The sequence below is a fragment of the Urocitellus parryii genome, chromosome 15 (genome assembly GCF_045843805.1).
Source record: "Urocitellus parryii isolate mUroPar1 chromosome 15, mUroPar1.hap1, whole genome shotgun sequence".
In the NCBI taxonomy this organism is placed as follows: Eukaryota; Metazoa; Chordata; class Mammalia; order Rodentia; family Sciuridae; genus Urocitellus; species Urocitellus parryii.
In genome coordinates this window covers 16146684-16164302 of record NC_135545.1, presented here as the reverse complement: position 1 = coordinate 16164302, position 17619 = coordinate 16146684, and the positions used below count along the sequence as shown (strand labels likewise).

The 17619-nt window shown below is 38.4% G+C and overlaps 1 pseudogene; it reads right to left on the bottom strand.

The window, feature by feature from the left end:
- Positions 1-13225: 13225 nt before the first annotated feature.
- On the bottom strand, positions 13226-13944 carry LOC113175738 (uncharacterized; annotated as a pseudogene).
- Between the last annotated feature and the right edge of the window lie 3675 nt (positions 13945-17619).

The following is a 17619-nucleotide window of genomic DNA, read 5'->3' as shown; positions in this document are numbered from 1 at the left end:
GACCGGCTTCTCCCCATATTATTTTTATTTAATGGTTCCTTAATGTCAGTGCACCTTACAGTCATCTAGTGGGCTTGTAGCTGTGCTCTACTTCCAGTTTCTGATTCAGTTAATTTGGTGATGGGAACTAAAGATTTGTGATTTTTAACAAATCCCCAAGGGATTCTAATGCTGTTGTACTAGGGACCACACTTTGAAAGAATCCAATGTAGTCATTTTATCTTTAGTACAGATGTGTAGTACACATCCAACCATACCCATTTTGTATCTAGAAAAAAATTAACTGGGTGTAGTGCTACATGCGTTTACTCCCCCTGTCTATCCAGTTATGCTTGGTTGGCTAAGGTCTTGGACCTGACAGTATGTGCTTGGTCAGGTATGATTGGAATTCAAATGCACCCAAAATTGTGAGCCTGGCTGGGGCACATGGAATACTCCGGCATGGGTGGGGAAAGTCTGACCCTGAAGAGGAATGGAAGCCTGAGGTTGGAGGATATCAAGATGCAGGCCGCCAACAGCAATTTAGACCCTGTCTAAAAAAGGGCTGGGGGTGTAGCTCAGTGGTAAAGCCCAGGGTTCCATCCTAGTATCCGCTCCCCAACAAAAAAAATTCACATTTACATTGTGCAATTGTTAACATAAAGCAAGTCGTGTCATGTCTACTTCAGTGTAATAGATAAGTGAGAAATCTTTTTTTTTAAAATGTGGTTCTGAGGATCAAACCCAGTGCCTCACTCATGGTATGTAAACACTCACCCACAACCCCAGCCCCAAGAAATTATCTTGCTGGCAAATACTTGCCTGATCATTTCATACAAAATGTACATAATATCAAAACACAGTCTTGGTGGCCAGCCTCAGAGACCCTGTTTCCCAAAAAGAGGGAATGGGGCTGGAGATGTGGCTCAGTGGTTAAGCAACCTTGTATTAATATAAAAATAAAAAGGACTGTGGATGTAACTCAAAGGCAGAGCACTTCTGAGCTTAATTCTCAGAACCTGGTGTAAGGGGGCAAGGCAGACATTAAGGAAAAGATGGGGAGGCAGCTATTTAATAGGAAGAAGGGGATTGGGGTTGTCTCTCAGCGGTAGAGTGCTGGCCTAGCAAGTGCTGGGCCCTTAGTTTGGTCTTTAGCACCACATAATATGTAAATGAATGGATATTGTGTCCAACTACAACTAAAAAATAAATATTAAATAAAATAGCCAGAAAAAAAAAACACCAAAAAATGCAAGATTGAATAATAGAAAAAAATTATTGGGGGCTGGGGTTGTGGCTCATTGGTAGAGCCCATGCCTAGCACGTGCAAGGCCCTGGGTTTGATCTTCAGCACCACACAAAAAATGAGTGAAATAAAGGTATGTGTCCAACTACAACTAAAAAATATTTTAAAAAATTAGATTTTACTAATTTAAATGTAAATGGGCTCAACTTAAAATAGACTATAAGGCAAATGTTTAAAATTAGAGGCTAAATTCATTTAGAGCCGTAAAATTTCGGTTCACCAGTGAGGGAGATACAGAAGGGCTTGTGCAGCCAGGTCAAGATGGCAAGTAAGGAGGTCGGGGGCGCGTCCAGAACAAAGGAACTTGGAGAGGATCTTCTGATGAACTCAACTTCCTGTTTGACGAAAGTGCTCTTGGACACAAGCGGCAAGCCAGACACACACTTCTGTACTTGTGCTACTAAGCAGCGGCTCTATTTTGAAAAAACAGACTCCTAGACACGGGGCACCAATCAATAAAGAGTAGTGTATGGACTGGGGAGGAGCCAAATTCCAGAGACAATAGAAGTGGTCAAAACACCGAGTTCCCAGCTGTGGGGCCGCTTTTCCAAGAAGTCTCTCATTTTTGCAATACACCTACTTCCTTACTGTCTCTGTATCCTGTTCTTCAATTCTTTGCTGAACTTAGGCAACTAACCCAGCGTCCCTAGACAGTAACACCAGGAGCATATCATGATTTCAATGTTATCTGTTCCTGAATAATATATAGCCTGAGGATATTCATTAAGCAAAAAACCGAGAATCACAAGGAGAAATTGACAAATTCAAACATACACTCTACCAGGAACAAAGGCAATTCAAGACTGACTTAGGGTTATCTACTTTTGAATCTTCACTGCCTAAAAAGATGGGGATGGAATTCCTTAGGAAGGATAAAAGCTGGCCCACAGATTGTGTTATGACCTTGGTCTGCCTCTTACTCCGGAATCTGTTTTTTCACCCATCAGTTACGGATAACCATCCAGGGCTGGCCAACAGTTCCAGGGGAAGGGGTTTGGGTCATGCATTCTACGTCAAGCTTGGCCACTCTTATGCGTGGGTGGCCAGTCTTGAACTACGTTTCCCAGAATCCTTCTTGTCTCAATGCTACTAAACGCCGGAAGTCATGCTTCGGGTATCCCTGGTGTCAGTGACCTCAGGGTCCCTTAGGTACATCAGATGAGACTACCTCGGGTTGCTTGGTCTGGACCTACGACCCACCATGTCGCTGTCCGGGATTCCTCTGTCCCCAAGGCTGTTCTCAGCCTCAGTACCTTCTGGGCAGGCTGAGACCTCGTGGCTTCGGAAATACCCCGTCCACGGTGGTAGTTCCCCACGTGCAGTTTGGGTCTGGAGGGGTTCGCTGAGAGAACCCAACTGAACAGACCGGGAGAGGCAAGAAGGAACTGAGCACCCGGCTGAGGCGGTAATCTCCCGGGCTTCAGGTGACAGAGCCAGCGCAGGGCGACAACTGTGTGCATGCTCGCCACTAGTTGTCTATGTTGCGTTGTGTGTGATTGTGCCAGGAGGATTACTTTTGGCCGTTTGCAACCATGTGCACGGGTTTATGTGACTGTGTCTCTTGCCTATGCTATTCACTCTGTATATGTGGAGAAGGTCGTCTGTATTGTCCAGGTTGTGTGATGATCCGACTGTGGGAATGTGATTGTGATCGCCTGTGCTGCCCATTTGCTTTGGTGGTAAAGGGGAGTGGAGATATAGCGATCTTCGTTTTGTGCATCGGGAATTTACATTGACTATTATAGTGTGATAGTAGTGCTTTTGTGAAACTTTGAGACTTTTTGAGTGTTGTGTGGATTGGGTAGGAATTTAGCTGTTAACCAGTTGTCGTGGAAAGGAGGGTGTTGTCATTTCAGTGTCCCTGGAATATAAAATGGTGAATTTGTGGCTGTGTAGTGCTACTGTTGGGTGACCACGAGTGGTGTTTACCAGTTGTTCATCAATGGAGGACTTTTAACTGTGAAATGGGTGGGTGTTGGAGGATCCTGTGTGATGGTGTTTTCATGGATCTTGGAGTTAAGACTGAGAGAACTTATGTACATGTGATCATTGTCAATGTTGACTGTAGCAGTGTAACTGGTGAGGAATGGGTACAGATTGTGTGTTCTGGAAATGATGTGTCCTCCAGTTTCCCCTTCTATAGGTCTGTTTTCACAATAGTGCTTCCACACCCTCAGGGGAGGAGGTCCTCTACAGTACTCTTGGAGTCTTCTCCAATACCCTGTTAGGAACTGACATGAATTGGGCATCATGGGAGTGATATGTACCTTGAAGCAAATTTGAATACTAGAGTTTCTAGGGAGTTTGTTATTCTCTGGTTTCTGTTGATCCTCAATACTGTCTCTTTATCATGCCAAAGGCATCTGTACCATAGAAATGAGTATCACTCAGGGATTTGAGCTGCAAGTAAACATTTCAGGTGGAGTCACCAAGCCTTATACCAGGTCTTAGTATGAAAATTACGAAGTTGGAAGTTGCCCCCAGTTTCCCTCCTGTAGTAGGAGAAGACCCCTTGCATTTTCTGAATTGCCCCATCTTGGGCCCTACAGTAGGGCCCTCAAGATGGGGCAGTTTGCTTCATTTTCCCTCTCTCTGTGACAAGTAGTCACAGGAGGAATGAGACTTTTTTTTTTTTTTTTTTTTTTTTTTTTTTTTTTTACTAGTTTGGGCCACAAGAAAGAACCCAGATTTTGTGATTTTTTAAAAATTATTTATTTTTAAGTTTTAGGTGGACACAATATCTTTATTTTACATTTATGTGGTGCTGAGGATCGAATCCAGTGCCTCGTGCACGCTAGGCGAGCACTCTACCACTGAGCCACAACCCCAGCCCAGGTTTTGTGATTTCTTTCTTCTGTCCCTCTCAAAGGTGCCTGAGGATGTGTGGAAAGAAACTGTAATTTATAAACTGAGACGTGAGTGACTGTTTGCTTTTTTTCCTGAAAGCGCCTTCTTATTTTCAGAGCATGAGTGTCTTTGGTTTTCCTTTTCCTAAGCATTCTCATCAAACTCAAGAGACAGCCAGGCACAGTGGTGCACACCTATAATCCAGCAATTCAGGAGGCCAGGCAGGAGGACCATAAGTTCAAATCTAGCCTTAGCAATTTAGCAAGGCCCTAAGCAACTTAGTGAGACCTGGTTTCAAAATTAAAAAAAAAAAAAAATCAAGAAACAGAGTTGCATGGCTGAGGTTGTGGCTCAGTGGTAGAGCGCTAGCCTAGCATTTGTGAGGTACTGGGTTCAATCCTCAGCACAGCATAAAAATAAATAAATACAATAAAGGTATTGTGACCAACTAAAAAAAATCATTAAAAAAAGAAAGAGTTTATATCCCATTTTCCAAATTAAATATTTGTAAGACCTCTTATCTGACATTTCATATAGATTCTGTCCAAAATAGAGATTTTGCAAGATATTTTTAAAGATTCAATCCACAGAACAATTAAAATAAGTGAATCAGTAGAGAGTGGAACTTACATTTATTGAGTTCCATCAGAGATCTTGTGCTGTTTTATGTATACAGTATTAGTGATTCTATAAATTGTACTTCCTGAAATTTGGGTGTTCATAGAACAATCTTGATATGAAATGTTTCTAAATCCAAGGAGGATTTGTCTCCAGTCCATGAATTATTCAAGAATAGGAAGGCATTTCCCACTTCAGGCACACTGACTTTCTGGCTGGTCACCTCCTTGGTTTATAGCATGATCCTATTTTCTCTTTGTATCTCCTAAGAGTAAAGATGTTGTTCTGCATAATCACAGTACTGCAGTCACCCCTAAAATGATTACTAGTAATATACTTATACTAGTAATATCAGTGACCAGATTTTCCTGATTTGTACCAAAATATCTTTTATAGTTTAAAAAAAAAAAAAACAGGATTCATGGGCTGGGACTGAGCGGTAGAGCGCTCGCCTAGAGGGTACAAGGCCCTGGGTTTGATCCTCAGCACCACTATAAATAAAATTAAATAAATAAATAAAGCAAAGGTATTAAAAAGAAACAGGATTCACATAATCTTCCTATTTTGTATTTAGTGATTATGTCTGAGTCCTTTTGAATCTAGAAGTATTCCACCACCTTTTATTTCTTTCATGACATTGGGGTCTTGAAGAGTCTAAGACAGCTTTCATATAGGATGTTCTACATCTTAGATTTGTATAATTCTTTCCTCATGGTATAATTGAACTTATCCCTCTTTATCCCTATATTCCCTGTAAATTGAAATTAGGTGTAGATACTGAATTATGTTCACACTGAACATTTTTGACAAAAATGCTTTAGAAATAATTTTGTGTGTTATTTTGCATCATATCAGGAGACAGTGTTAGGTTATTCCACTCTTTTTTTGTGGGGGTGAATGGGTACTAGGGATTGAACTCGGGGTACTTGACCACTAAACCACATTCCCTGGCCCTATTTTGTATTTTACTTAGAGACAGAGTCTAACTGACTTGCTTAGTGCCTTGCCTTTGCTGAGGATGGTTTTGAACTCATGATCCTCCTGTCTCAGCCTCCTAGCTGCTAGGATTACAGGCCTGTGCCACTGAGCCTGGTGTTATTCCACTCTTAGTGATGCTAAATTTGATCAATTCAAAGATGTATTAATGAGATGTCAGTTACATTGAAGACTGTAAATTGCAAGAAGAGGCATTGTAAAATCCTTAGAAACTGACTGTACCAGAAATTTTATTATTTTTTCTAGTACTGGGGATTGAACTCAGGGCCAATCAACCACAGAGCTACATCCTCAGTCCTTTTTATTTTTTTAGACAGGGTCTCTTGCTAAATTGCCCAAGCTAGCCTGGAACTTAAGGTCCTCCTGCCTCAGCCTCTTTAGTTGCTGGGATTATGATATACACCATTATGCCCCACAGAAGATCTATTTTTGAGAAGAAATAGGTGCCACTGAAAATTTTGCTTTCCTGTGCTACTAATGGTACTATCTCCATGGTTGCAAGGCATAAAACATTATAGGACTTGTGCTATGTTGTAATGCACTGCATTGGACATCAACATTAGTTCAGTTCTTTTTTTTTTCTTTTTTTGTTCCAGGAGCACTTAATCACTGAACCACATCCCCAGCCCTTTTTATTTTGAGACAGTCTCACTAAGTTGCTTAAGGCTCAAGTTACTGAGTCTGGCCTTGAACTTGCAATCCTTCTGCCTCAGCCTCCTGAGCTTTGGGGATTACAAGTGTGTGCCACTTTTTATGCCCTGCTTGGTTCAGTTCTTTAGCACTCTCTTAGCAATTAAAACCACTAATAAGATAATGTCACATAGCAAATATAATCACCTTTACAGAAAATTCCCTATTGATAATATTCATGAGGACTGAAATCTCAGCAAACACAAACATAGCATATACTACATAATTTGGGGTTTTTGAGGGATTTTAATAGTGGAAAAAGAGTTACAAATGCATGCTAAAATCTACCACTTAAAACTGGAGATATTTAAAAGCACTGTAATGAGAAAATTTCATGGCATGTGAAAGTCAATAAATTACTGAGAATGATTTTTAAAAATATTTTATTAGTTGTTTTGTGGATACAATACCTTTATTTTGTTTTTTTATGTGGTGCTAAGGATCAAACCCAGTGTCTCACACGTGTTAGGCTAGCGTTCTACCACTGAGCCACATGCTAGCCCCACTGAGAATGATTTATTTTGGGGGGAGAGTAACAAGGATTGAACTCAGGGCACTCAACCACTGAGCCACACCCCCAGCTCTACTTTGTATTTTATTTAGAGACGGGGTCTCACTGAGTTGCTCAGTGCCTTACTTTTTGCTGAGGCTGGCTTTGAACTCCCAATCCTTCTCTCTCAGCCTCCCGAGCCACAGGGATTACATACCACTGCACCTAGCTGAGATTTAAAAAAAAATATATATATATATATAATATATATATAATATATATATATATAATATATTATATATATATATATATAAAAGCTAGAAAAATTTTAAAAATATATATAAAATATATTTTTGTTGTTGGACCTTTATTTTATTATTTATATGTGGTACTGAGACTCAAACCCAGTGCTCACACATGCTGGACGAGCACTCTTCTACTGACCTACAACCCCAGCCCACTGAATGATTTATTCAAATCATTTGTGTTAATTTAAAAGGTGAAATGAAAACCCAGAGTTTCAGATTTTCTTTTCGTTTGAAGTGAAGACATTGGTGTTTGAACCAATTAAATGCAAAGCTGAGTCTGCTAGTGAATTTAAGTGTAAGGAAGATTGTAAATATTAGTCTGAAAATGTGGAATGGCTGATCTGTGGGGATCAAAACCAACTATAACCCAAAATGTGGTCTAAAATGGCAAAACATTTGTTTTTCCAACATCTTATCTCTAGCTTTTAGATTTAGATCTAAAATCATACAGAATAGTCTCCTTCACATTTCTATTTTTTGTCAGAATCACAAACTTAACATGTCCAAAACAATTTTTTATATTTATTTTTTAGTTGTAGTTGGACACAATACTTTTATTTTATTTATTTATATGTGGTGCTGAGGATCGAACCCAGGGCCTCACATGTGCTAGGTGAGCACTCTACTGCTGAGCTACAACCCCAGCCCCCAAAACAATTCTTGATTTCACACCTCTTCCTAAATACTTCTGAATGACAAAACCACCTATTAAGTAGCTCAAACCAAAACCCTGGGTGTGTGTGTGTGTGTGATCATTGATAGCTACTTTTTTCCATCATCCTCTATATTAGCAAGTCTTCTTTTTACCCCAAAATGTATCTCAAACCTGTCCATTTGGCTTTATCCTGTATCCCTGTTATGTTTCCAGTGTAAAGAACTGTCATTCCTACCTTTGATTACTACATAGCCCACTGGTTTATTTTATTTCACTCATGCTCCACCCAATCTACTTTTCACAAATTGAAGTTTGTGGTTTAAGACCCATCAGTATATTTCTATTATGCAGAAAAATAGATCCCCCTGGGCTGGAAATGTGGCTCAGGCGGTAGCGCGCTCGTCCGGGCCTCACGCCCGGGTTCGATCCTCAGCACCACATACCAACGAGGATGTTGTGTCCGCCGAGAACTAAAAAAAAATAAATATTAAAAATTCTCTCTCTCTCTCTCTCTCCTCTCTCACTCTCTTAAAAAAAAAAAGAAAAAGAAAAATAGATCCCCAATTTTTTGCCTCTGTGGCCTACGAACCTTATATGATTAGGGAAATGCCTAATCTGCATCCTAAATCCGAGCCAATTTCTCCCTCACCGACTAAGCTCTAGGCACACTAGGCTTCTGTTCATGCTTTATCTTATTTCAATTTCTTCAGTGTTACAATCCTTCTGCTTGGAGTAGTCTTTCACCTTGCTGGTTCCTTACCCTCCAAACTTTAATGTTATTCTCATTCCCTTTCCCAACAATTATACCTCAAGTATCCCCACTGCCCAGTTGCTATTTATCATCTATTTCTTTCATATTATTTATCACAATATGAAATCACTTCATTTTTCCTCTTTAATTTTTTTTAACCCTTTGTTTCTGACTAGAATGTAAACCTAGGCAACAGCCTATCAACTTACTGTTCATAAGCACCTTTATAGAGGAGCAAAGACGTATGCCTGTAATCCTAGTGCCTCAGGAGGCTGAGGCAGGAGGATCCTGAGTTCAAAGCCAGCTTCAGCAAGGCACTAAGCAACTCAGTGAGACCCTGTCTCTAAATAAAATACAAAATAGGGCTGGGGATGTGGCTCAGTGATCGAGTGCCCCTGAATTCAATCCCCAGTATTCCTCCACCCCCCCCCACACAAAAAAGGATCAAAAACAGGCAGTAAACTGTAAACTTCAGCTTCCAACTATTAGTATCAGCGTCTGTGTGCTTCAGGAGTTTTCCATAACTGCCGCAGTCTGGCTGGGCACAATTCAGGAGCCACTTGTCAAAAGAAACTAACTTTATTTTTAGAACTACAAACACCAAGCAAAACAGCTCCTCAGGAAAAGAAACCCTCAGAGCCCAACTGCCACCACCGGCTTCCACAAGCCTCTCACCCACACCAACCTCCCCCTCCCACAATCCTCCTGCTCTTGAGGCCGATTGGCTAGGTCGCGTGGGCGGAGCCAAAAAGTCCCCCAATGAGCAGTTCCGTAGTCTGAAGGGCAGGGAAACAGCCCAATGAACATCACCACAGAGGAGCCAATCAGCTAGATGTTGCTGGGGCCGCTGTGAGCCAATCATCAGCTGGCAGTCTGAAGGGCAGGGAAACAGCCCAATGAACATGACCGCAGAGGAGCCAATCAGCTAGATGTTGCTGGGGCCACTGTGAGCCAATCATCAGCCGGCAGCTAGAAGTTTGCTGGCAGCTGGAAGTTTGTTGGGGCCCCTTTGGCTGTGGCTCTCAACACATAACTGTGAAAGAACTACCCTGCCTATGAAGGAGCAGCAGGTCACAAGTGAAGAGGAATTAATATTCCCTGAGGGCTGGTATACAAATAACCTATGAGAAATGTAGGAATAATTCTGAGACACTGTTAGTCCAGAAAATCTAATCAGTCAGAATTATGGGGGGAAAACCTGCAAGGTAAGATTGAAGCTAAGATGAATAGGTTGGCATGTTACTTAGTGGTTTAATAGAAGACCTAGAAAGCAGTTTATTTATTTAAAACATTGCAATAAAAACCTAAAATTTGGGCTGGGGTTGTGGCTCAGTAGTAGAGTGTTTGCCTAGGTTCGATTCTCAGCACCACATATAAATGAATAAATACAGGTCCAATGACAACTAAAAAAAGTTTAAAATAAAAGCCCCCTGGGGCTGGGATTGTGGCTCAGCGGTAGAGTGTTCGCCTAGCATGTGCGAGGCCCTGGGTTCGATCCTCAGGACCATATAAAAATAAATAAAATAAAGGTATTGTGTCCAACTACAACTAAACAATAAATATTAAAAAAATAAAAATAAAAGCCCCTAAATTTCTAAAGCCTTTACTATTGAAATTAAAATGAAGAAATCAAGAAAGTAATACCTCGAAGTTGGTCTCTCAGCCAGTTATGGTGGCATATGCCTATAATCCTTGCAGTTTGGGAGGCTGAGGCAAGAGGATTGCAAGTTCAATGCCAGCCTCAGCAATTTAGTGAAGCCCTAAGCAACTCAGTGAAACCATGACTCGAGAAATTTTTTTTTAATATTTTTTAGTTTTTGGCGGACACAACACCTTTGTTTGTATGTGGTGCTGAGGATCGAACCCGGGCCGCACGCATGCCAGGTGAGCACGCTTCTGTTTAAGCCACATCCCCAGCCCTAAATAAAAATTTTAAACAAAGGACTGGGGATGTGGCTCAGTGGTTAAGTGCCACTGGGTTCAATGCCTGGTACCAAAAAAAAAAAAAAAAAAAAAAAAAAAAAAAGACAGAAAAGTAGGTCTCTTCTAATTGAATTCTCTCCACAAAGACCCTGCTTGTATCATTATAATGACAGGATAATTATGAATGTGTGAGTCCAACCAATCGGTTGGAAAACAATGCTGGAAATCATGAGAAAATAGATGATGCATACTACAGCAGGACACACTAAAACAGCAAGTTAAAACTATTTTTATTATATTGCCATTTCATGTTTAAATAATTTTATAGTAAACAGAAGTTTTCAGATGTATTTTCTAATTAGAAAAAAAACCCCTTAGTATCTGATTGGAAATGGAGAGCACTGTTAGATTATTTTAAAATATAAATCCACTTTTCTTTTTTAAAGGTATGACAAACTTTACAAACACTAAAAACAGCAAGATAAGCATAGGTATTACAACTTTTGGGAAGTACCTAATATTTTGTTTCTTTGTAGTTTTGAAATAACGTGGCTATTTAGTTGTGGAGCCAAAAATCTCTTTCAATCATAACCTATTTTATTCCATTCTTCTTCCTCATCCACAAATGCAAGCACCCACCATGAATTTGTCAAATTTTTATATTTTTTATACATATACATGTACTTCTAACCTAGTATACAATATTAATGTTGTTTTTACTCAAATTAAATACATCATTATATTATGTGCATCATCTGCCCCTTGATTTATTTTCATTCAACATCATGGTTTTGAGATCTTCCTCTATTAACATAATTTGTTGTAGCAAATTGTTCTAGCATGTAAGAAGTTCCATTTAGCATTTCCTTAATGATAGGCATTTCTGACTTCAAGAAATCATACTGCAAAGAACATCTTGTTATATTTCTAGCTGTATATCAGAATTTTTCTAAGGCATAATAATAAAAAAGGAAACTGTATGTTGGGTTTATTTTAAGGTAAACTTCTTTATCCAAGACTTTTAAGTCATTTTCCTGAGGTTTTAGATTTTGCTTTCCAAATCAAAATGTTTAATGTTTTGTTTGATCTTTTTTCCTTTTTTGGTGATATAGGGATTGAGCCCAAGGCCTTGCACATGCTAAGACAGCACTCTACCACTGAAGTACATCCCTGGCCCTCCCTTTTAAAAAAATTCTATTTTTGAGACAGTGTTTCACTTGATCCTCCTGCTTCAGCTTCTTGAGTAGATGAGATTATAGGTATGCACCACTGTGCTCAGTCCATCTTTGATTTTTTTTGAATGTAGGTTATAATGCAAGAATTTCTATTTCTCTGTAGGGAGCATCAATTACTGTATAAAACACTTGTTTAGTTTGGTCATAATTCTTCATGATTAGATATCTAGTTTTTATATTCCATTCCACTAATCTAATGCCAATTAATGCATAATAGAGGTATTTTTTTAGTTGTCAATGGAATTTATTTATTTATATGTGGTTCTGAAAATCGAACCCAGTGCCTCACACATGCTAGGCAAGTGCTCTACCAATGTGTCACAACCCCAGCCCACATAATAGAAGTTTAATAATCCTAGTTGTATATTCAGATATTTTTGAGACAGGAGTCTATATTGCCTAGTCTAGCATTAAAAAATCTTACATTTGTAGGATTTCTGTCCAGAATGAGCAATATGATGTACTGCTTCTGGCTGAAGCAGTACATATTAAATTTCTCCAGCCTTAACCTCCTGAGCTGCTGAGATTACAGAGATGTATGACTGCACTCAGCCAGCTCTATATCCAATAATAGTATTATCTGCTCAGCAATAAAAGAGAATAAAATCATGGCATTTGCAGGTAAATGGATGGTGTTGGAGAAGATAATGCTAAGTGAAGTTAGCCAATCCTCAAAAAACAAATGCTGAATGTTTTCTCTAAGGAGGCTGACTCATAGTGGGGTAGGGAGGGGGAGCATGGGAGGAATAGATGAATCTAGGTAGGGAAGAGGGTTGGGAGGGAAAGGGAGGAGGCAGGAGATTAGCAAGGATGGTGGAATGTAATGGACATCATTATCCAAAGTACATGTATGAAGACACGAATTGGGTGTCAACCTACTTTATATACAAACAAAGATATGAAAAATTGTGGTATATGTGTGTAATAAGAATTTTAATGCAAAAAACACCCAAAGTGCATGTATGAAGACATGAATTGGTGTGAACATACTTTATATACAAAGATATGAAAAACTGTGCTCTTTATGTGTAATAAGAATTGTAATGCATTCTGCTGTGGTGCAGTTAAAAAAATCAATAAAAAATAATAATGTTATCTGAAAATATTTATTGTTTTCCAAGCCATTTATCTCTTCATTTATGGCATTGGCTTTTCTTTTCATCTATGGCATAATCCTAATTTTCTAGGATTATGCTAATGTGTAATGGTGCATTTCTGACTTTAAGATTCTACACCATGATGTTTACTGAAAAATCCTGCTGAACACAGGTTTTTCATTATATTAATATTTCTCATAAGAATGTTTTCTTAAGACTTCTGCTTAAAGGCTTTTGTACCTTCCTAATGTTTTGCCCAAGAATGAATTATCTAATGTTCAGGAGTTCTAAATTCCTACTAAAGCCTTTGGTGTATTCAAGGAATTTATATTACCTTGAATAAATATGAGCTTTCTGATAACTAATACGGTATGACTCTTGGATGAATGCTTTCCCACATTCTCTACACTGATAAGGCTTTTCACCTTTATGTGTTCTGTCACGTGAAGCGAGAGTTCAGAACTGAGAGAAGGCTTTCCCACACTGATTACATCCATAGGGTTTCTCACCTGTATGGCTTCTCAATAAGAGATGAGCTTTGAGAGAAGGCTTTTCTACATTCCTTATATTCATAAGGCTTATCACCTGTATGGATTCTCACATGTACAATAAGTGAGGTGATCTGAGAAGAATTTTCCATATTTATTACATTTAAAGGGCTTCTCTCCAGTATGAAGGGTGTGATGTTCTATGAGGTACTGCTTCTGGGTAAAGGCTGTTCCACATTCATTACATTTAAAGGGCTTCTCTTCAATGTGAATTTTCTCATGTTTTGTGAGATTTGATTTGTTGATGAAGGTTTTCCCACATCATTTACATTTATGTCATTTTTCTCCCATATGTGTTTTCTGGTGTTTAATGAAGCTTGACTTCTGAATAAATGTTTTCTCACAGTCATTACATTCAAACAGTTTCTTTCTAGTATGAATTTCATGATGGGTAAGAAGGTTTTCCTTTTGGCTGAATTATTTTCCACATTCCTCACATTCGTAGGATCTCTGTCCAGAATGAGTAATAATGAAGTACTGCTGCTGGCTGAAGCAGAGCATATTTCAGCTTCTGGTTGAAAGCTTTTCTACATTTATTACACTCAAAAGAGTTTTTGCCCTACATGGGTTTTTTCATGGTTAATGCTATTTGATTTGTGACTAAAGGCTTTCCCACATTTCTTACATGCACAATATATCTTTCCAATATGAATTTTCTGGTGTCTTGGGAAGTCTGACACCTGAATGAAAGCTTTTTCACAATCATAAGGTTTAAATTTACTCAAGTTCCATGAAGTTTTGCTTTTGGTAAAATAATTTTCCAAATCTGTTACATTCATTGGATTTCTCCACAGCTAGAATTTTCTTATGCTCAATTAGTTTGAATAACTGGATGAAGGTTTTTTTCAATATTCTTTAGATGTAGGGTTCCTCTGCTGTAAAACAGGTATTCGACAACTGACAAAGTTCATAGGCTTTCTCTCCACTGTGCATTCTCAGGTATTTGATGAGATTTAATTCTGAATTCTTTTTTATATGAATTTCATTTAACAGGGCTATTATAAATAGGATGAGCTATAAATCTACTTATATTCATAGCACAGCTTCCTTCATAATATATTAATTCTGTAATATTTCTCTTTCCAAGTAAGTCACATTGATACAAGACTTGTAGAAACAGTATGTGAATTTTAGAGTAAATCTTTCTAATTTACTCATATTCACTACCTTTTTCTTTGGTCAGTATTTTCTTGGAGATAGATCCATCTTGACCTATAAGTCTTTCAGTTGCCTCTCTGCTTTTTAACTTCCAAAATTTCTTCTAAAACAGGGTACTCAGAATAATCATTAAAAAGGTAATAAGTGAAATTTGTTTAATCAGTTTAGCATATAGTAAATATGTGAAAATTATTACTATAATCATCATCTATTAAATTTTTCCACTATTATATTATTAATAAAGTTTCATTGGCAGGGTAAAATCTTTAGCTTCAGTTCAAACAAATCTACCAAAATGAAAGAAGTCCCAAGTGCTAACACCACTCTCCCCTAATTTTGAGAAGGAAATTTACAGAGGAACTTTGCATAGAATAATAACATTTGACTAGTATATACCTTTGAGTGCTGTAAAAAAAGATTTAATTTATTCTAATTACTTTATTCTTTCATGGTATTGGAGATTAAACCAAGGGCCTCACACATGGTAGGTAGCAGTGTACCACTGAGCTGCATTCCCATTTTTTAAAAATTTTTTTACTATTTATTTTTCAGTTTTCAGTGGACACAACATCTTTATTTTATTTTATGTGGTGCTGAGGATCGAACCCAGTGCCCCGTGCATGCCAGGCGAGCGCGTTACCGCTTGAGCCACATCCCCAGGCCCCCTATCCTGTTTTTTAAAAAAAATTTATTTTGAGTCTGGCTGATAAGCTGGCTCACATGGTTCACTATAAAAACCCTAACTATATATGTATCTCAACATAATATCTACATGTCATATGTTTTTATATATAGAGAGCTATTATATATATAGATAGATTATAATCACCTTTTTAGTACATAATTAATAAACATACTGCTACTAATCAACAGATATTTAGGGGAAACTATAATGTGAAAGGCAGATGAAAACCTCTAAAGAAATGGATATAATGTTAGGAACACACATTAAACCAAAACAAAACACTCAACAATAGCACATAAATATTATAACAAGGAAGCAGCAGATATGATAAAAACTGCTACTGGAAATGAAAAATAAGATACATATTTAAGAAAAAGATTTTTTGGAGACAGAGTCTAGCTATGTTGTCCAGGTTGGTTTTGAATTCCTGGGCTCAAGCCATCCTCCTACCTCAGCCTCCTAAATAGCGGGGACTACAGGGACATGCTTGTAACTGGCTTACTTTAAAGTTAAGGCCTGTCTTGGTGTGCATGCCTATATACAAGCTACTTGGGAGGCTAAGGCAGGTGGATCACAAATTAGAGAACAGCCAGGGCAATTTAGTAAAACCCTAGCTTTAAAAAAAAGGCAGATATAGAAAAAAAAGATAAAAAATGAGGAAACTAGCAGAGAAAATGAGGAATGTTAACATCCAGCTGAAAGGAGTTCCAGAAAAAAAGGGGAGAAAAGTGAATGGGAGAAAAATTCAGTGAACAATATGAGATTTAAAGAGAAATACAATTCATGATTCTTCAAAATAAAGGGATCCACTGAGCACCCTGTACAAAAAGGATTAAAAAAACCCACACTAAAACATACCTCTATTAAATTTTAGAAAAATAGGTCTGAAGCGATGATCCTACATGCTTCCAGGGAGAAAGAACAACAAAATATCCATCAAATTGTCATGGCAAGCTTGAAGACAATAATACAGAATTCTCTCAAAATTCTAATGGAAAACTCTATCTAACCTAAAATTCCAAATCTAGATAAACAATCATCCAAAGAGTTAGAATACAGACATTTCAGACTTGTAAAGGTTCCCAAATTTTACCTCAAATTAACCTATCTTTTGTGATTGTTTTTTGTGATGTTAGGGGTTGAACCCAGGGCCTGATGCAAGTTAGGCAAGTGCTCTAACATTGAGTCAATTTCTGACTTTCTAAATTAACATATCTTAAGGTGCTACAGGATGGTCCCCTCCCACTCCCCCCAAAAAACTAAACAAAGGGGAAAAAAGCTACAGAAACCAATGACCCAAGAAAAGAAATAGTTAAAGGAAATTCCCAAGATGATCAGGTGCCAGTTATGTATTTATCATCTTTCAGTCCCTCTAGAACTTACTTTATGTGAGAACTCTGTAATGCTAGGACTGGGAGTCTACAAACATCATTTCTCAGGCTCTTTATTTATTTACTGATGACCTTAACATACTCATTTATTAACTCCATAGTGGAGAAGTCTCACAGAAGCCTTACTTTAAGAAATATTAACATCACTAGTAATGGAACACATTGATATGTGTCTCCTGAGAGGAAAAAGAACATCACTTATGTGATGTTTCTCCTAAAAATGTATAAACCCAAGTTGAAGAACATTATACAAAAGAAATATACAAGATGAAGAACATTATACAAAATGAATATACTTTGGACATTTCAGAATCATGAACAGGTGAAGCTCAGAGTGGTGGCTCAGGCCTGTAATCCCTGCTACTAGGGAGGCTGAGGCAGGAGAATGGCAAGTTCAAGACCAACCTCAGCAACTTGGCCAGACCCTAAGCAACTTAGCAAGACTCTGTATCAAAATAAAAGCTCTAAAGGACTGGAGATGTAGTTCAGTGGTAAAGAAAACACTAAGGTGGTATATTTAAACCTACATAATTTAAGTAATTCAGTGACTATACAGAGAAGACTATGTGCCTGTACTTGGGGTCTTTAAAAAGACAAAATCAAGCATCTCATGACATTCTGAAGTCTTATGTCTTGCTTTAAAAGGTATGTTGCGGGCTGGGGATGTGGCTCAAGCGGTAGCGCGCTCGCCTGGTATGCGTGCGACCCGGGTTCGATCCTCAGCACCACATACCAACAAAGATGTTGTGTCTGCCGAGAACTAAAAAATAAATATTAAAAATTCTTGTGGTGAGCCGTTTCTGTGAACCGTGGCCGCCATTACAAGATGGCGCTGGTTTCCCCTGTAGTCTGTGACAAACAACTCCTTATCAGAATGAGTTGGCACGCTGTGACTTGGCACCCTATGAGAAAAGTCCACGTGGCAGTTGTGCATTGGGGCTT